General features: G+C 44.6%; 1 protein-coding gene across 3 annotated transcripts in view; it reads left to right on the plus strand.

Annotated features, from left to right (window-relative positions):
* The window catches only part of LOC126190802 (uncharacterized), a 214,068-nt gene that overhangs the window by 108,195 nt on the left and 84,131 nt on the right, over positions 1 to 21,742 (plus strand). Inside the window, exon 1 of one of the 3 annotated variants that reach the window (XM_049931361.1) lies at positions 14,605 to 14,841. The exons of the other annotated variants lie outside the window; for them this stretch is intronic. The gene's annotated coding sequence lies outside the window, so the exon portion shown is untranslated. Of the gene's footprint in view, positions 1 to 14,604; positions 14,842 to 21,742 lie in introns of those variants that run through there. 3 annotated transcript variants of the gene reach the window in all.

The raw sequence follows: 21,742 nt of genomic DNA on the forward strand, positions 1-21,742 counted from the left end.
CTGTTATCCAAGGGTTTCACTAGTCCTAGTCTTTTTACCTATTTGATCCTCTGCTGCCTTCACTATTTCATCCCTCGAAGCTACCCATTCTTCTTCTACTGTATTTCTTTCCCCCATTCCTGTCATTTGTTCCCTTATGCTCTCCCTGAAACTCTACAACCTCTGGTTCTTTCAGTTTATTCAGGTCCCATCTCCTTAAATTCCCACCTTTTTGCAGTTTCTTCAGTTTTAATCTACAGTTCATAACCAATAGTTGTGGTCAGAGTCCACATCTGCCCCTGGAAATGTCTTACAATTTAAAACCTGGTTCCTAAATATCTGTCTTACCATTATCTAATCTATCTGATACCTTTTAGTATCTCCAGGGTTCTTCCATGTATACAACCTTCTTTCATGTTTCTTAAACCAAGTGTTAGCTATGATTAAGTTATGCTCTGCGCAAAATTCTACCAGGCGGCTTCCTCTTTCATTTCTTAGCCCCAATCCATATTCACCTACTATGTTTCCTTCTCTCCTTTTCCCTACTCTTGAATTCCAGTCACCCATGACTATTAAATTTTCGTCTCCCTTCACTTCCTTAATAATTTCTTTTATCTCATCGTGCATTTCATCAATGTCTTCGTCATCTGCAGAGCTAGTTGGCATATAAACTTGTACTACTGTAGTAGGCGTGAGATTCGTTTCTATCTTGGCCACAATAATGCGTTCACTATGCTGTTTGTAGTAGCTTACCCGTACTCCTATTTTTTTTATTCATTATTAAACCTACTCCTGCATTAGCCCTCTTTGATTTTGTATTTATAACCCTGTATTCACCTGACCAAAAGTCTTGTTCCTCCTGTCACCGAACTTCACTAATTCCCACTATATCTAACTTTAACCTATCCATTTCCCTTTTTAAATTTTCTAACCTACCTGCCCGATTAAGGGATCTGACAACCCACGCTCCGATCCGTAGAACGCCAGTTTTCTTTCTCCTGATAACAACGTCCTCTTGAGTAGTCCCCGCCCGGGGGGGGGGGGGGGGGGGGGGGGTCTATTTTACCTCCGGAATATTTTACCCAAGGGGACGCCATCATCATTTAATCATACAGTAAAGCTGCATGCCCTCGGGAAAAATTACGGCTGTAGTTTCCCCTTGCTTTCAGGCGTTCGCAGTACCAGAACAGCAAGGCTATTTTGGTTAGTGTTACAAGGCCAGGTCAGTCAATCATCCAGACTGTTGCCCCTGCAACTACTGAAAAGGTTGCTGCCTCTCTTCAGGAACCACACGTTTGTCTGGCCTCTCAACAGATACCCCTCCGTTGTGGTTGCACCTACGGTACGGCTGTCTGTATCGTTGAGGCACGCAAGCCTCTCCACCAACGGCAAGGTCCATGGTTCATGGGGGGAGGTATTTACATTACTTATCTGCAAATACCATCATTGACATTTGTACTGTATTGTACAAAATGTGCTGAAACTGACGGCCAACAATCTCAATGCAAGCATGGCATCGGCGAACAAGATTCTGAAGCTGCCTAACAAATATCTCGTGCTTAGAATCACACTACAGGCAGCTACAATTCTGGCAACTAATTCTACCTCCCTATCCACTGCGGTTTCATACACACGTGACTTTAGATATCCCCATAGAAAATAATCAAGGATATTCAGGTCAAGTGACCTCGCAGGCCATGGAATAGGACCTCCTCTTCCAATCCAGAGATCCGGGATTACAGCATTGAGATGGTTGCGGACATCCACATATCGTCATGTTGTATCCACATCCTCTCACGGCATGGGACAATATGAATGCGATACAACAGAGACACCTTATGGACAAGTAAAGTGAACAAAACCTGCATCATGACTTCCTAGTAATTTGCCTCGTCCTCCTTGTTTCCTTGCACGAAATAAAGCATGTACATGTAAATAAACAGCACAGTGCGTGTAAACTTGTAGCATGTTAGTTGTAAATAAACTGGAAAATGATTATACTAAAAGCGGTAGACAAGTTTACTTCCATATCTCCTTAAGCTGGCTTCTCCGGCCCCAGGTTCCCTACCCGAAATTGATTAGTGGAGCATTCTCTGTGTCCTGTTACATTTTCCATGGTCTTATTGAAACATCCTGTATACATCAGACATAGGAGAGGACCTATAACACAATGTCCGCCGCTCGTGGTCTCGCGGTAGCGTTCTCGCTTCCCGAGCACGGGATCCCGGGTTCGATTCCCGGCGGGGTCAGGGATTTTCGCCTGCCTCGAGATGACTGGGTGTTTGTGTTGTCCTCATCATTTCATCATCATCCAGGAAAGTGGCGAAATTGGACTGAGCACAGATTGGGTAATTGTACGGGCGCTGATAACCACGCAGTTGCGCGCCCCACAAACCAAACATCATCATCATCAGGACCTATAACACTTCACAGGGAAATACAAATCGACATCGGCTTGGGCAGCTTAAGAAGGCTTGAAATGTCCATGGTGGATCTGTTACTCCAATGACTAGTCGACGTCCGAAGTCATCGAACTCTACTGATCGACCCATTCTGCGGTAACTATTCCGCTACTGACAACTTAATACTCCCCACATCCCTTTGTATTGACTGGCCCGCATGTCGTAACATCTAGTGGTCAGTCCAGAATTACAGAGTGATGTGTAAATATTTTTGATTAGATACTGCATTTAACGCTTAGCGATATTTCGACCAGAATTGCAAAGAATGTAAGAGAAGGTACAGCTCCATGGCAGAATCTCGTGTAAAATCAATTCTGTCTTCAGGTCCCCAGCAAAAATTCGGCAACTGATGAGACCTGTGAAAGATGATTTACAAAATATCATGTGACTGTGGGAAGTTTTATGTGGGACAGACAAATTGCATTATTGAATAGCGCACTACAACACGGAAGTGTTTCTGAGTGACCTACTCTGAGAAATCGGCGGTAACAGAAAATATTCTGGAAAACAGACACCGAATTGCATTCTATGAGTCATCATTGTTAAACGGACAACTGTTTTCTGGGACAGCGTTCAAAAAAGAAGCGATCGAGATAAACCTTTCTGACAGCGCCCAAATAAAAGCATACGGCGGCCTGCATCCAAGCACAACTAGGGAAGGATGAAGCAGCCGCGGTGTCTTGTATCCAAAATTTTACCTTATACGGCGCTGCACTGGCTACCGGGGACGAAGCCGGCTGTAACCTAAATACAAAGGGCAAAAATACGGCAGTCAACATTTGACAGTGGCGGAGGAGCACTCTGTCGAAATTTCGCAGGTTTTTAACCACTTGACGTGGCTGGAAGTGCGAGAGAATTCACCATCATCATCATCATCATCATCATCATCATCATTTAAGACTGATTATGCCTTTCAGCGTTCAGTCTGGAGCATAGCCCCCTTATAAAATTCCTCCACGATCCCCTGTTCAGTGCTAACATTGGTGCCTCTTCTGATGTTAAACCTATTACTTCAAAATCATTCTTAACCGAATCCAGGTACTTTCTCCTTGGTCTGCCCCGACTCCTCCTACCCTCTACTGCTGAACCCATGAGTATCTTGGGTAACCTTGCTTCTCCCATGCGTGTAACATGACCCCACCATTTAAGCCTGTTCGCCCTGACTGCTACATCTATAGAGTTCATTCCCAGTTTTTCTTTGATTTCCTCATTGGGACACCCTCCTGCCATTGTTCCCATCTACTAGTACCTACAATCATCCTAGCTACTTTCATATCCGTAACCTCAACCTTGTTGATAAGGTAACCTGAATTCACCCAGCTTTCGCTCCCATACAACAAAGTTGGTCGAAAGATTGAACGGTGCACAGATAACTTATTCTTGGTACTGACTTCCTTTTTGCAGAAGAGAGTAGATCGTAGCTGAGCGCTCACTGCATTAGCTTTGCTACACCTCACTTCCAGTTCTTTTACTATGTTGCCATCCTGTGAGAATATGCATCCTAAGTACTTGAAACCGTCCACCTGTTCTAACTTTGTTCCTCCTATTTGGCACCCAATCCGTTTATATATCTTTCCCACTGACATTACTCTCGTTTTGGAGATGCTAATCTTCATACCATAGTCCTTACATTTCTCATATATCTCTGAAATATTACGTTGCAAACTTTCAATCGAATGTGCCATCACAGCTAAGTCATCCGCATATGCGAGACTGCGTATTTTGTGTTCACATATCTTAATCTCACCCCGCCAGTCTATTGTTTTCAACATATGATCCATAAACAATATGAACAACAGTGGAGACAGGTTGCAGCCTTGTCTTACCCCTGAAACTACTCTGAACCACGAACTCAATTTACCGTCAACTCTAACTGCTGCCTGACTATCCATGCGAGAGAATTTTATCAGTATAAAAGATACTGAAGTTTCTTTACATGTCTGTTGTGATCACCTTGTGGAGAGGATGATCACAACAGTCATGTAAAGAAACTTTAATATTTGTGTACACTTACGTTAAATGTTTCTGTAATGCCAGTACAACCAGATGATATCACCTCGAACCATGTCGCTAAATAAATAATTCACTGTCAATAAATTTTTTTTACTGGTAGTGGTACTAAAACCTTTTCATGAGTAAGTAACTGCACTGGCGACTGCCAGGCCGCCGGCCGTGGTTGTTCGTACAGCTTGTTGGCTCAAAAATGGTGCGCCCACTGTAGCCAGGCACGCAGCAGGGGTGCGGTTGGCTTAACCCCTCCCCCTCTCCCTCCCACTTCCAGCCCCCTCCACAAACCTGGCCATCCACCTGCCCTTTAATTAGCCACAGTGCGCGCCCCCATGCCGTTTGTTAATCAGGTAGTCCACCCGCTAATCTGCTGCTGCATGCGTGTAGTGGTTGGCTCTGCGGAACACTGAGCCAGCATGTCCACTGAGAAATATGGCTATTTTTCTAGTGACATTTTAAATGACCCTCATGGGATCCGAGATCAGCGAGGTATTGCTGTAATGGCGTGCGAGAAAGCGAAATTGAGTAGCTGTAGTCGATGGGTCGGTAAGAACGCAATGCGGTAATGATCACGACTTGTTATACTTTAGTATGTCCGTCCTTGTAATAGGTGGTTACCAAGACTGAATGTTGAAGATGTAATGAACCTGCAGCTGACAATTTTGCATTTAATTTATTTTTCAACCAGTTTCGGTATTCCATTACACCATCTTCAGGTCTATCCACGAAATTGAATTGATAGGGATAAAATTTTGCGTACAGAAGTCTTCGCGTATCTCTGAGCCTTTTCCCAGCATGCCTCTTTAGTAATTCTCGAACAAAGTATTCGCTATTACTATCAGGAATCTATTGCTGAACTCTATTAGAATTTCTCCTCTCCCACACTCCTACTACCATTGTAAGTAGGCTGTTTAGGTTTTTATGTTGGTAACGCCACGTAGCGCTCTGTATAAAAATCACTGACTGTGCTGTGTGCAGTCTGTGGCTGGTTTGCTTTGTTGTAATGTTTGCTATTGTAGTGTTGGGCAGTTGGATGTGAACAGCGCGTAGCGTTGCGCAGTTGGAGGTGAGCCTCCAGCAGTGATGGATGGGGGTAGAGAGATGGCAGAGTTTTGAGAGCGGACGATCTGGACGTGTGTCCGTCAGAAAAACGAAATTTGTAAGACTGGATGTCATGAACTGATAAACTCGCTGTATTGCAGTAGTTCGGGTAACGAAGATTTTTGTGAGGTAAGTGATTCATGAAAGGTATAGGTTATTGTTAGTCAGGGCCATTCTTTTGTAGGGTTTATTGAAAGTCAGATTGCGTTCCGCTAAAAATATTGTGTGTCAGTTTAGTGATGACCAGAATAAGTAAAGAGAGAAATGTCTGAGTACGTTCAGGTTGCTCAGCTGTTTGAAAATCAAATAACATAAGAGTTTTTCCAGCACTGTCATTTATAAAAATTTTCCAAGGGAATGTTTCACCATGCTCTCAATCGCCTCCAACCCTTTCTTCTACTCCGTCCCCTACAGCCGCACTCCAGTCCCCCATAACTATTGAATTTTCATCTCTCTTTACGTACTGAATTACTTGTTCGACATCCTCACACACTTTCTCTATCTCTTCATCTTTTGCTTCCGACGTTGGCTTGTACACACGAATTATTTTATCGGTGTTGGTTTGCTGAAGTGGTCACAGTAACTCACTCTCTGACCTACCTTCCTATGCACAATAAATCCCACTCCCGTTTTACCATTTTCTGCTGCCATTGATATACCTCTATACACGTCTGACCAGAAATCCTTGTCTTCTCTCCATTTCACTTCACTGATCGCCTCCATATCTAGTCATGGGCTTCCCTTTTCAGATTTTCTAGCTCCCTACTAGGTTCAAACTTCTGACATTCCACGCCCTGACCCGTAGAACGTTACGCGTTATTTGGTTATTCTATCTTTCTCTCCTAATCATCTCCTTATTGCCAGTCCTGTCTCGGAGATCCGAATGGGAGACTAGTCCGGAAAGTTTTGTCAAAGGAGAGATTATTAGGCCACTTTGCATGCCACATGTCCTGTGGATACACATTATGTATCTTTCAAGCAGTGGTTTCCATAGCCTATTGAATCCTCATGCCGTTGATCACTGTTGATTCTTTCGCTTTGGGGCCAATTTCCCTCCCTAAGGGCAAGAGAATGCCCTGAACCTTTGTCCGCTCCTCCTCCCTCTTTGACAGAGCCGTTGGCAGTCTTCGGCCGCCATTGCTGATCATTTTTATTAAAAAAAATAAGCAGTAGCGGTGTCAGAACCCGCTCCCAGGACGTTTTGTTTACTAGTCCAAGACGCTACTCACTTTTTTGTATGGGACCAGGTCATGGGCTGGCGGAGGTAGGGCGGACAGGGATCGCAACCTGAGGCCTGGTCACAATGTCTCCTCCCTCCCTTTTCTGGGGATGTGGTCCAAGGTATGAAATGTTTTTTTATTGTATCTTTTAAAATTTTATTTGATTTTTATTTGAGGGTTTTTGTGCTTGTTGCGTTTTTTGTCTTTTATAAATGCAAAACACAACATACAGAAACCAAAGGTGCTCTTCAATACGTCCAAACGTAAAAACGGCTCCCAACGCCGTCTGGATTTAAAGAGATCTATACGAAAAAAAAAAAAAAGGAACGGGACCCTGCAACGGCCTTGTTGGCATGTATGCAGCTCGGCTGCACGGTAACTTAAAAACGATATATAGTCCCCTGAATACATCAGGCATAAACGTAAGTTCATGAACGTTGAGCTATCTTCTCATTTCACTTCCCATACCCGGAACACCCCAGCTAGCCGGAGGGTCTGTGAATAACGAACCCAAGTAACTGGAAAAACGTGTTCTGTGTTTTACGGGTCGCCGCAAGATCACATGTCGCTCTTGCAGTATGTATCAGAAGTCTATGACGTTCTTGTCATTGTTGCGATACAGATACTACGTCAGAATCCCCTTTATCCAGTTTACGGCGTTTGTCCTGGCGGTGAGTAGGTATACTTTATCCAGGAACAGTCGGTCGCCAGCTTCGATCGCCGTGTGCGCCGTATGCAGTAAAAGGGCCTGAATTTTCCCTCGTTAGAAGCCAACAGTCGATTGCCTTGCCACAAACCAAACGGTGCTCGTCGGAGTGGTGGCATATAGGCGTGTCGACCAGGTGAATAGAGTGCAGTCGTTGACGATTCGGGAATTTGCCGTTCACCACAACATAGCCACAACGCACGTACCTCTGTAGGGAGAGAGGGAACATAAACCGCTGCCACTTTATCGCCGGGTACTTCTGTTCGACCACACTGCGAGATAGTTGCTGAAGGAAGCTGCGATATATAACATTCGTTGTGGGCAGCCTGGTCTCCAGCAAACTGTCGTGAACGTAACTGTAATCGACGAAGAAGTCCCAAAAGTGTGCCGTGATTTGTACAACATTGACTGGTAGGCAGATGAATGGGGTTGGGGGGCACTTCGTTGATCACAGTGCCCATTAATGTGACGTGCTCGGTTCTCCAATACCGTTGCATCGTACTAAGAAATGCATCCTGCTCTCAGTGGTGGCGTCAAGGTATCGTAGCTAATTTTGAAGAGGAGGTCAGCACTCACAAAATGTCCGAAGGCCTAATGTAGTCTTGACGCGATCGTGCTGGGCAACGGCAGTATGTGTGGCAGGCGACTTATTTTTGGTGCCAAAAAGACAATGACATAATGTGGCAGTAGCCATCGATAATCATCCGCCGCTGTACATCGTATGTTTCCATGGAATACCACTCCCAAACACTTGAGACTGGGGACCCTGGTGATGGGCACTGCTATCCCTGGTGGCAGCCATCTGCCCACTTCCATACATCGGGTCCTTCTTAGATTGATGACACTACCCGCCACCGCTTCATACTGCTCAAGCCATTCCAGCGCCGCCTTGATTTTGCCTGCTGACTTCACCAAAAAACGACGTCGTCGCCGTATGCACGGCATTGGAAAGATGTGATCCGTAGTTGGACGCCTTCAAGGCGTCGTCGGAGGTCGTGTAGTGTAAGTCCAAGAGCGACTGCAAATAAGATGGCCGAAAGGGGGCGGCCTTGCCGCAATGAGCGCTGGGCCGTGATAAGTCCTGAGCTAGCACCGTTCACCAAGACTCTAGAGAGCGCGCCATGAATCAGCCTCAACGTCGTGTCCAGAGGATTCCCTTGCGTTCCATGACCCCGCATAGGAAAACATGGCCGACTCGGTCGAAAGCGTGATCGAAATCCGTCAGAAGGGCTTCTCGTAATCTACATGCCTACATCAGTGTTATGACATCCCTGTATGCCCCTTGCGCTGTGTGTATATTGCTCTACCCACTTAGACACATTTGATCTAAATGTATTGTGTCCTCTATAGCCGCTTGAAGGCGAGCGCGAAGGATACGTGCAAATATTTGGTAGTCCCCATTCGATAATGTCAATGGCCGGTAGTCTTGTGGTCTAAGACCAGCACCTGGTTTTTGGAACGGGTCTCATGATACCCTCTGTGAACTCGGTAGGGGCACTTAACATAGGTGTTTATCAACGTTGGTCCCATCAGAGGAGCAAAGGTGCGGTAGAACTCAAGAGGAAACCATCCGATCCAGGGGATTTGTTTAACACACCGCACCTTAGGGCAGCGTCCGGATCATCTCTGGTGATTTCAGCCATAAGGCCGTCCACCTAAGTGGGATGCTTGTCCGCTGGCATTTCGCGAAGGATATCTGCCAGTCCTGCTCTGTCCGGCTGGATCTCCACATAGAAACTGCTGTAGTGTTGAGTGAAAGCACGTGCAATATCCTTCTGTAATGCGGCTCTCAATCCATGTGCCATTTCGACATCCTGTATAAGTGTACGTAGCTGCTGCCTTCTTTCTCTCACTGTATAGTGTGAAGACAACCGTTCGTTGCGTAATCCGTCGAACATCCCCGCACATACTTTAATAACTCCTTCCATCTTCACTGCCGTAAGACGCAGCATTTATGCTTTGATACCTTGGACAGCCTGCCGACGGTCGGGAGACGGTGTTCGTGTCGGCAGCTCACGTACGGCTGTGTAATAAAACTCGGAAGTCGCCCGTTGCCAATGTTACTTATCTTGGCATATCGTTTGAACGTTTTGTGTAAAGCCGGTTTGACGCAGCAGAGCCACCATATAAGCGCTGAATCGTCCGAACGTTGACGCCGTAAACACTTCTCATTCCGCAGGTGGGTCACGTTGAGCTTTCATGGGCCCCTACTGCACCATGTCTTTTGTCATGGCAGAGCGATGGTGGAGATGACTTTGTGAGCCTGGTGGTCTGTAAAGACCGTAGGCCACACCTCGGCGTCAATCGTCGCCTAACGTAGCCCACGTTACACACACACCTTGTCTAGTTGACTGGCTGAGTGGCTTGTAAAGTACTTACATCCACGGCTGTCACCGTGCGTCATTTCCCAGTGCATTGCAAGATACCGGACCAGTACTAGTAAGGCCGGGCAAGAGACGAAATTTGGACGTTGGTCCTCGGGCCGCTGAACGCAGTTGAAGTCGCCGCCGACAGTACAATTCTCCTGACCACCTCGAAGTAGCGCTGACACTTCCTGTGCGTAAAAGGTTGTGCGTTCGTATCTCTTCGTCGAGTCAGATGGTGCGTAAACATTCACGAAACGGACATCTCCTATAGTCAGGGCAACACCATGGGTAGATGGTAAGTATTTGACAGCGTTCTAACAGTATGGCTGTGCCACCGCTACCGTCGTAACCTGTCAAACCATAAAACTCAACTGGGGCATAGTTTCGTACCTCCTGCATACAAACTATGTCGACGTCCGCTGCCCGCAGTGTATCTTGTAGCTTTTGGATCTGTCTGGGTTGCCAATACCATTGATGTTAACTGTACCAGTGCGGTAGGCGTGTGACATCGGCTGTGTACTGCTTGGAAGTCACGCACCTACGAATCCGCTGTCTAGGAGCACTCTTCCTGGACCGGGACCACATGACACAGCGTATTTGGACGCCACAGACAAGGTATCCTCCTGGCTCTTTTTCGGTGGGAACCAATATCTGAACGTCGACCTCATGCATTATATCAGTATGGTCCATTTCTTGTGCCCAATCTCTTAATAGATTGGTGAGGACTTTCGCTGGGACGTCATACTGTTGCATAATTGTACCCATCGCGTCTCTTTGATGTGGCGGCTTCTCCACCGTCTGTAGCACAGACGCTGTGGGTATGACGTTGTCCTGGAAACGAATCATGATCATCCCCACTGTCTTGTTCATCGCCTCGGTTGTGATGCTCGTCTTCTGTGGACAGCCGCCTCTTCTTTCGCTTTTTCGACCACCGTTTTCGTGGTGGAGCCTCCACGTCTGCTGAGGGATGCTGTTCAGTGCGATCCTCTTGTCGGTCCGCTTCCATATCTGAAGATGGGTTCGACTGGAGCGTGGTAAGACCATGGCTCCGCGGTTGTTGTGGCGCGTCTGGCTGACGGGGTGACAAGGTCATCTGCACCGTCAGTGACGTGCGATCTGGAGCGATACTCGCAGACTCTACGGGCAAGGAAGGGCCTGTCAGGCGCGTCATCCACGTTGCTCGTACGTAATAGGCAGTGATGTCATCTGCTGTGGCGAGTCCTGTGTGTTACGCGGTAGCTGTGAAACGTCCCCTTAGAAAAAATTATACAGGACTGTGCTTAAACTGACACACAATATTTTTAGCGCAACGCAATCTGACTTTCAAAAATCCCTACAAAAGAATGGCCCTGACTAACATTAACCTATACGTTTCACAAATCACTTACCTCACCAAAAATCTTCGTTACTCGAACTACTGCAATACAGCGAGCGCCACTACTGCCAGCTAAATAAAAGATTCAAACTATTGAAGGCACTAACTATTGATAGGCATAGTTAGCAAATGAAAGATTTTAATAGAGAACAAACAATGTATTTACCTTAATAATCATAATATATATGCCATCCAGTCTTACAAATTTCAAGTCTCCGCCATTTCTCTCCCCACATCCACCACTGCTGGCGGCTCACCTCCAACTGCGCAACGCTACGCGTTGTTTACGTCCAGCTGCCCAACACTACAATGGCAGACAACAATGCAAACTAGCCACAGACTGCACACAGCACAGCCAGTGATTTTCATACAGAGCGCTACGTGGCGTTACCAATAAGAACCTAAACAGCCTACTTACAGCTGTACGAGACGTCGTTGAAGACAGTGAATTCGGACATGGCCTTCCTGCTCGCAGCCAGCTTCCGGTAAGTGCTTCCGGAGTTCGGTTCTTATGTGGCGCACTCCGTTGAGTATGGGATACGTCTCGAAGCTGGTCCATTTTTCCACAGGATGATTAAGGACGTGCCATAGGGACGAAGTGCTGCGATAACCATGTCCGCAAGAACTTCGAACGGAAGTACGAATACGCGAACCGTTTTCACTCCGAAACCGGCGTGATCACCAGAAACCACACCCAAGTTTTCGTCGAAGGAGTCTGTCACATGCTGCCCCGTCTATGAGTTTTATGTGTACGCTGGCAACTATTGATAGGTGTATTCCTATCCGCTCCCGGGATCTAGTTTCACCACATCGCACATGAAACGTTAGATTTCGTTTGCTTTTGGTCTCGTGCATTGTGCGTCTCGTCTTCCGGTGAGAAAGAGCCATCGGATGTAAACAAAGCGCGCGCTAAACGGAGCGCGGCCGATGCTCAAGGCATGTCCGAGCAGCTACACCGCCGAAGGGTAAATTATGTTATTCTTACTTCTCGCTTTTGTGCAGTCATTGCTTATGTTCTAAGCTGCCACTTAGCCCAGAAAATTATTCCATAAGACAATAAGTAGAAATATGCTAAATATGGCAGGAGGTTGGCCCATTTGTACCCCAAGGTTAGCAATTATACTGAGCAACAGTAGCTGAAGTTAACAGTGTGAAGCACAGTAAAGCGCTGCTTCCCGGAAAAGCATTCATCCATGTAGTGTATGTTTTCAGAGTTTAGGGGGAGTCCACTTTCTGAAAACCGCTTTCTAATTCTTCGTAAAATATCATTTATTGTCTCTCCTGTTGCTTTATCTTTAGTGGGATTTATTATAAAACTAGCGTCGTCTGTAAAGAGTACCAGCTCTGCTTGCTGAATGTTAAGTGGAAAGTCAATCACGTATATAAGGAAGAGGAGTGAAGCCAGAGGTAAACAAAAATGGTTCAAATGGCTCTGAGCACTATGGGACTTAACTTCTAAGGTCATCAGTCCCCTAGAACTTAGAACTACTTAAACCTAACTAACCTAAGGACATCACACACATCCATGGCCGAGGCAGGATTCGAACCTGCGACCGTAGCGGCCGCGCGGTTCCAGACTGTAGCGCCTTTAACCGCTTGGCCACCACGGCCGGGTAGAGGTAAACCTTGTGGGAATCCCTTCGTGATGAATCCCCAGTAATTAAATTTTTTTACCGTTCCGACTTCGTTTGAGTTATTCAGCACAACTTTTTACATTCAATTTGTTAAACGTGATTCAGACCAGCTGTGCGTAAAGCGATCAGTTCCATAAACATGAGTTTTCCGAAGAGAGCAACATAATCGACACAATCAGTTACGTGTAGGATTTTTAATTTGTTTTCTCACATATCATCAAAAGTTTTTTCATTAGATTGTCGACGGCCGGAATAAAATACCTTCAAATAACCATGAAAACAAATTACTAACAGAAGTTTATTGATTTATTTATTCGGTTTTTCACTGGAATTGTTTGGTTACTAACAGTATTACAGTTATATTTAAACATTAAATGTAGGCTGTGCAGTGTTCCGGGGGACGTTTGCTGCTAGATGGGTGCTTTGTATAGATAAGTTTAAGAATGGTTCAAATGGCTCTGAGCACTATGGGACTTAACATCTGAGGTCATCATCAGTCCCCTAGAACTTAGAACTACTTAAACCTAACTAACCTAAGAACATCAAACACATCCATGCCCAAGGCAGGGTTCGAACCTGCGACCGTAGCAGTCGCGCGGTTCCAGACTGAAGCGCCTATAACCGCTCGGCCACAACGGCCGGCAGTATTTATTTATTTATCTTTCAGTTCCGAAGATTAAAATAAAACTTAAGTAGGCTGTTTAGGTTTGTATGTCGGTAACGCCACGTAGCGCTCTATATGAAAATCACTGAATGTGCTGTGTGAAGTCTGTGGATGGTTTGCATTGTTGGAATATTTGCTATTGTAGTGTTGGGCAGCTGGAGGTCAACAGCGCGTAGCGTTGGGCAGTTGGAGGTGAGCCGCCAGCAGTAATGGTGGATGTGGGGAGAGAGATCGCGGAGTTTTGAGAGCCGATGATCTGGACGTGTGTCCATCAGAAAGAGTAAATTTGTAAGACTGGATGTCATGAACTGATGTATATGTTATGACTTTTGAACACTATTAAGGTAAATACATTGTTTATTCTCTATCAAAATCTTTCATTTGCTAACTATGTGTATCAGTAGTTAGTACCTTCAGTAGTTAGAATCATTTATTTAGCTGGCATTATTGGCGCTCGCTGTATTGCAGTAGTTCGAGTAACGAAGGTTTTTGTGAGACAAGTGATTCATGAAAGGTGTAGGTTATTGTTAGTCAGGGCCATTCTTTTGTAGGGGTTATTGAAAGTCAGATTGCGTTGCGCTAAAAATATTGTGTGTCAGTTTAGTGTTGAGCAGAATAAGTAAAGAGCGAAATGTCTGAGTACGTTGAGTTCTGCTCAGCTGTTTGAAAATCAAGTAACGTAGAGGTTTTCCAGCTCAGTCATTTATAATTTTTCCAAAGGGAATGCAACATCCAGCTGCCCCACACTACAATAGCAAATATTCAACAATGCAAACCATCCACAGACTTCACACAGCTCAGTCAGTGATTTTCATGTAGAGCGCAATGTGGCGTTACCAACATAAAAAACCAAACAGCCTACTTACAAACTGACGTTTCTCGGTTCACGAGCCACATAATCCGTTAAGGACTGTGTTATCAAAAGCCAACTTTCCTTGGTTTAGACTTCCTGGAGTAGCAGTTTTCCTTGTTTCGTTATCTGGTTTCTCTTCAATGCCAAGGCTTTATCATCGAAGCTCAAGTGGGCCGCCATGTTTATAGATCAATATTCTCCTCCAGTCGATATTTTTCTGGAGCACAGAGGCAACAGACATCCGTGTGGCATCGCAGCTTTGATGGCGTTAATAGTTGCTTGCATGTGGAGTAATAATTGGGGTACTTACGTATGTTGATAAGCAAGTGCGAAGAGGACTGGAGAAAACATCAGCACTGTAGAGGAAGTGATCAAAAGTTACGGCCTCTATTAATAGTCGGTTGTGTGCATCTAGATGTCTGGTTCGGCGGAAGTAACTGGCAGCAGATTCCTTTCTTTTCGGTCGCTGGAAACGTAAGTAAAGTCAATTCTTAGAGAATGCTGTAAATTTTCGGCGTGGCGCTGTAGATTTATTTCTTACGAGCTGACGTCGACGTATTTGTGCTGCGTTTATAAGGTATCGTTTATTAGCAGCAACACTGATATGTTTTTTGTACAAATTTTAAGCGTTGGAATGTTACGTGTATGGAACATGTGGCTTAATTACGATATTAAGCTCTCAGTGGATATTAAAAATGAACATTCTGTGTAATGTGACAATTAAAAACACTATAAGGATTTTTAACTCTTGTATTGATGTACGCAAAATAAGTGACATTTAATCGTCGTGTTGTTAACATCGTCTGTAGCGTGTTTACAAAGTCACTGATCAAAGCAGATGGCTAGTATATTCCAACCGACGCATGGTCTCGCATGCAGTGTCTGGGACGTTTTCGTATATATGTGATAAAATTTGATTGTTTGGTATGGCATTTTTCCTTATGTATCATTTCTTAGTTTTGTATAAATTTAGAGTTACTTAAAATTTTGTCGTGCAGACGGGTCTAGTGAAAGTGTACCATCCGTGTATTATTTTACATGAGTCATCATATGTTACGTAAATGGCTGTGGAGATGATTTTTGTTTATAGTGTGTCTTTCTGCTAGAGCGTGGTGGCTTGCATCATGTTTTTGCTAGACCTACGTAGGTCTAGTTGGGATGGCTATTGCAGGGAAAGATATTTTGACTGTTGTATACTAGTATATGGTTTTATTTGTTTTATGAGGTTGCGGTGACAGGTTTAAATGGAGCATAGCCTTTTTTCTTGTTACCCAAACATGTTTCTGCACATCTGTACCATCGTCTGTAGGTTTTGTTAATTGAACAAATAGTTTTGCAGGACTGTGTGTATGGTGTCCTGCACTGATAGCTGATAATGGCGTTGAGATGCCGAAACATATTTGGGTAACAAGAAAAAAAAACGGTGTTTTGCGTAAAAGGCGGAACTATATCCAATAACTGTAACTGCAACCACGGAAAAAATTACAAGAGCTGCAAACCCAAAACATGAATATTTTCGGTTATCAGTGTTAGTTCTCATTATTATTTTAGTACTGTTAGAATACCTCGATTACAGCAATTCCCAGTTCACCGTCGCCTACTGACAATCTCTACTTCCCTGACTTATGTCAGATCGTCTTTGATGGATTGTGTGGTAGGGGTAGTCTGACATAGATCCGGACATATTTCTCTCTACAGCACATTAGCTGGTATTGTGTCAGTTTCACGGAGCCACTGATTCAATTAGCTGTCCAAACAGTCCAGAAGAGACCAGGTGTTTATGGCGCCGACATTCAAAATTTTCAGTAGCCTACTCTGTTCATTACCTTTCAACTTTTCTCTGATACTGCGAAAGTTAGGTGGAGATTACTGATACCAAAAGACACGCATTAAACCGTTATCTGCTGCAGTTTGCTGACCGCTGATCTCTTTATTTTTTACCACATCATTAGGTTCTGGTTAGGACGGGTCGTAGGAGATGAGCTTAAATTCATCGCTAAGATGCACGTCTATCTACACGACGCACCGTAAGAAATTATCCGAATGGAACCGGAATTGCTAGATGAGGTGCATATGTACCGACTAGCAAACGGGTGCAAGTTCAGAAAAAATCGATGATTTATTCAAGAGAAAGAGCTTTACAAATTGAGCAAGTCAGCAACGCAGTGGTCCACCTCTGTCCCTTATGCAAGCATTTATTCGGCTTGGCATTGATTTATAGAGTTGTTGTATGTCCTTCTTAGGGATATCGTGCTAAATGCTGCCCAAATGACCCGTTAGCTCAGATCGTCAAAATCCGGATTTGATTGGAGGGCCGTGCCCATAATGCTACAAACATTCTCAATTGTTGAGAGATCTGGCGATGTTGCTGGCCAAGGTAGGGTTTGGGCAGCATGAAGAAAGTAGAAACTATCACTGTATACGGGGGGTGGAGGGGGGGGGCATTATCTTGCCGAAATGTAAACTATCGATGGTTTGCCGTAAAGCGCAACGAAAGGGGCGTGGAATATCGTCGACATACCGACATGCCGCCAATGACAACCAAAGGTGTGATGCTATGAAATGAAATGGCTGACCCAGATCAACACTCCCAGTTGTCAGCTCGTATGCTGGGCGACGGTCCGATTGGTATCCCAACGCTGTACGGGCCATCTGCAGAGACACACATTCGGCCTGGAGTATCATTGACTGCATTAGAATAGTCTTCAGTGTGAGCCCCGCTTCTAACTGAGCCCAGATGGCCAGAGAAGACGTGTGCAGGATTCCTCCGGTTTTCTTCATACTTCCCAAACCGGCCATAGTGATATGATTGTCTTAATTTGTTACGCAATCGCTCCCAGCCGTTCCAGAGGATTCTCTCTAAAAAGCAGAATGGTATTGTCTTAATTCACTATACTGTATATGCAATTGAACGATCTTCAGTCCGAATACTGGTTTGGTGCGGCTCACCACATTAGTGTCTCCTGAGTAACCCTCTTCATCTCTGCATAACTACTGCAGCGTATATCTATCTGACTGCTATTTCCCCACAACACCGTTCCCTGGCACTTTCCTCCATTATTGAACTGACGATTCATTGTTGCCGCAGGGTCTGTCCCATCAAATGATGCGTATGTTGAACAGGTTATCCCATAGATTTTTCCTCCCGATTTTATTGAGTGCTTGTTAGCTATCCCTTCAACGTTTTCCGATTGCACGGTGTGTGTGTGTGTGTGTGTGTGTGTGTGTGTGTGTGTGTGTGTGTGTGTGTCAGCTTGTCTTGAGTGATGGTTGATTCACTCGGTCTGAAAGCTGTAAAGAGATAATACTGTACTTCACGTAGGCTATAGTGGCTATAGTGGTATCAGATAGATTATATAATGGTAAGACAGAGATTTAGGAACCAGGTTTTAAATTGTAAGACATTTCCAGGGGCAGATGCGGACTCTCACCACAATCTATTGGTTATGAACTGTAGATTAAAACTGAAGAAACTGCAAAAAGGTGGGAAATTGAGGAGATGGGACCTGGATAAACTGAAAGAACCAGAGGTTGTACAGAGTTTCAGAGGGAGCATAAGAGAACAATTGACAGGAATGGGGGAAAGAAATACAGTAGAAGAAGAATGGGTAGCTCTGAGGGACGAAGTAGTGAAGGCAGCAGAGGATCATGTAGGTAAAAAGCCAAGGGCTAGTAGAAAACCTTGGGTAACAGAAGAAATATTGAATTTAATTGATGAAAGGAGAAAATATAAAAACGCAGTAAATGAAGCAGGCAAAAGGGAATACAAACATCTCAAAAATGAGATCGACAGGAAGTGCAAAATGGCTAAGCAGGGATGGCTAGGCGACAAATGTAAGGATGTAGAGGCTTATCTCACTAGGGGTAAGATAGATACTGCCTTTGGGAAAATTATAGAGACCTTTGGAGAAAAGAGAGCCACTTGTATGAATATCAAGAGCTCAGATGGAAACCCAGTTCTAAGCAAAGAAGGGAAAGCAGAAAGGTGGAAGGAGTATATAGAGGGTCTATACAAGGGCGATGCTGAGGGAATTAGATTAGGAAATGAGACACTTAAAGTAGTAAAGGAGTTCTGCTATTTGGGGAGCAAAATAACTGATGATGGTCGAAGTAGAGAGGATATAAAATGTAGACTGGCAATGGCAAGGAAAGCGTTTCTGAAGAAGAGAAATTTGTTAACATCGAGTATAGATTTAAGTGTCAGGAAGTCGTTTCTGAAAGTATTTGTATGGAGTATAGCCATGTATGGAAGTGAAACATGGGCGATAAATAGTTTGGACAAGAAGAGAATAGAAACTTTCGAAATGCTGAAGATTAGATGGGTAGATCACATAACTAATGAGGAGGTATTGAATAGAATTGGGGAGAAGAGGAGTTTGTGGCACAACTTGCCAAGAATAAGGAACCTGTTGGTAGGACATGTTCTGAGGCATCAAGGGATCACAAATTTAGCTTTGGAGGGCAGCGTGGAGGGTAAAAATCGTAGAGGGAGACCAAGAGATGAATACACTAAGCAGATTCAGAAGGATGTGGGTTGCAGTAAGTACTGGGAGATGAAGAAGCTTGCACAGGATAGAGTAGCATGGAGAGCTGCATCAAACCAGTCTCAGGACTGAAGACAACAACAACAACAACAACATAGTGGCATGGTCTGAGAAAGCGGTGATACACCGAAAACGGCTGTTGGGTATGAAAGCGTGTGGTATGTTCGTCCGGAGAGCAGTAATTGGAGCTGTACGTTCTGCGTAGGTTGCACTATGCGAAATACTGGTTGTCTCAAGACTTCCGTAGCACCTCCGAATACTAACACCAAAAATGTCACCTTATAAACTTCTGCGCGTATTACTGCAGTGCGCCTGTGTTGCTCGTAGTCTGCCTGCTAGCGCAGTGGAACAGGTAAAAAAATAGTTTGCTTGGCGGTGAGGTAAGACAGAGCCGGATCAGTCTGTTTCTTTTTCTTCAGGAGTGCCAGGGTGCCACCGTCATTTACACCGACGACTCTAAAACTATGGATAGGACCGGATATTCTTTTTTGTCTCCTGTCTATAAGGAAGAACATTTGCTGCCTAGAAAGCTACTTTTTATGGTGGAGCTGTTATGCATAAACATACCCCTAAAGCCCTACGATTATTAAACAGGCTTTCTCGAATTCGTTTTAATTTGTAGTCCCTTTCAGAGCAGTCTCTAGGCTGTTGATCATTGTTACCCTTGTAAGCGTGGTCTTCTGCGGAAATTGTCGCAGTCAATAAAATTCTTCTGGGTCTGTGACCGTATTGTCAATGTGAAAAACCTCTAACGTTTCGGCCGTTATTGCAAGTGACTGGTTTTCCTCAGCATGGCTTTTTTTGTTAAAAAAACTGCTATTGCAAGTAAGCTTTTCATGAGGTTTTCTCCGACCTTAGTCGTACTGCCTGTTCAGTTCTCTTTCTCTGGGCACTGAACTGGCATTTGGGAGGACGACGGTTCAAACCCACTTCCGGCCATCCTGATTGAGGTTTTCCGTGATTTCCGTAAATCGCTTCAGGCAAATGCCGGGATGGTTCCTTTGAAAGAGCAAGGCCGACTTCCTTCGCCATCCTTTCCTAATCCGAACTTGTGTTCCGTCTCTAAGGACCTCGTTGTCGACGGGACGTTAAACACCTATCTCCTCCGTCTCCTCCTCTTTCTCTAGGTCTCAAATCAAACGGAATCCCAGGAAATAAACCGGCCGACCGTTTGACTAGAAAAGCAATTACTTGCCCCGCATTCACATTAGCTTTGACTGTTGCAGGTGCGGAACTGCAGGTGCGAAATAGAACTTCTCCAGAAGTAATCCATCATCGTATATCGCTTCCACATCAGACATATCACTGTAACCTGTAGTTTTATTTTGCGTAAAGAGTCATCCCCACATTGTGGTTGTACAGAGACACAGTAGTTCATATCCTAGCAGAAATATTCCCTACTTGCAGGTCTCCATGTTGGCATAATCTTCTGCAATTTTTGGCGGCGACTCACGGCCAGATGAAATGTTTTTCCTTTTTTTTCGCGAAAGTGGGTTTATTCTCAGATATTATGTTTTAAATTTCATTCGAGCGTGGCGGGGTGGTCGGGTTGTGGCGTTTCCCACCGTATGCTGGTTCTGGGGTCACTCGACTCTTACCTCCTTTGCAAGCTGCCATGTTAATCACTTTTTCACTCTGCTTTAGTTGGTTTTAGGTATTCTGCTGTACCTACTTCCCTGATTGCTAGTCGGTGCTGTTCTCCTCCTTTTTTAAAACCGAGAGAGCTAACGCAGTTATAGGTACGTTGTACTCTCGTTCTGGAGGACAACCATTCATTTCCCCGCCCGGCCATCCAGATTCAGGTTTCCCATTGTTTCCGTAATCGCTCCAGCCACATTCCAGAAAAAAGTTCCTTTGAAAGGGCAAGACCGATTTCCTTCCCCATCGTCGAGACAAACAGAAAGCAGGTTAAAGTCACACGTCAGTGACAACGAAATCCTAAGTTCAGACTGGAATGTTTATCGTAAGGACAGGTTAGTCGCCAATGGTGGCGGCGTGTTTATCGCAGTAAAAAATTCGATAAAATCGAGCGAGGTTATTATGGATTCCGAATGTGAATTAATCTGGGTGAAATTGAGTAACGGTCAAAAATTGTGATAGGATGCTTTTATAGACCACCTGGGTCAGGATCTGTAGTTGTAGAGAGCTTCAGACGGAGCTAGCAGAATATCATTAGTTATTTTCCTGATCATGCCGTTGTAATAGGGGGTGACTTCAACTTCCCAGATAGAGATTGGGAGTATTATGCCATCAAAACTGGTGCCAGAGACAGGGAATCGTGTGGCATTGTTCTGGATGTTTTGTCCGAAAATTACCTTGAGCAGATATTTAGAGAATCACCTCGTGAGGGTAACGTCTTCGACCTCCTGGCAACAAACAGACCTGTACTTATCGAATTAGTTAACGTAGAGGAAGGTATAAGTGATCATAAGGCTGTGACAGCATCTGTGACGACGGGTCCTACGAGGAATGTTATGAAAGGTAGGAAGATATATTTGCTCATCAAGAGTGACAGGATACAAATTTCAGAATATCTCAGCAGTCAGTATCAAATATTCTGTGATGAGGACGAAGATGTGAAGAACAAATGGAAAAAAATTCAAAGGCGTCGTTCAATATGCCCTAGACAAGTATGTTCAGAGTAAGGTTTTAAGGGATGGGAAAGATCCACCATGATTTAATAGCCATGTTAGAAAAGCGCTACGTAAACAAAGAGCACATCATCTCACATTCAAGAGAAGTAAAAACCTAGCTGACAAACAAAAGCTGAACGAAGCGAAAATGAGCATAATGAGAGCAATGAGAGAAGCGTTAATGATTTCGAATGTAAG

This window comes from Schistocerca cancellata, chromosome 6 (genome assembly GCF_023864275.1).
Source record: "Schistocerca cancellata isolate TAMUIC-IGC-003103 chromosome 6, iqSchCanc2.1, whole genome shotgun sequence".
Lineage (NCBI taxonomy): Eukaryota > Metazoa > Arthropoda > Insecta > Orthoptera > Acrididae > Schistocerca > Schistocerca cancellata.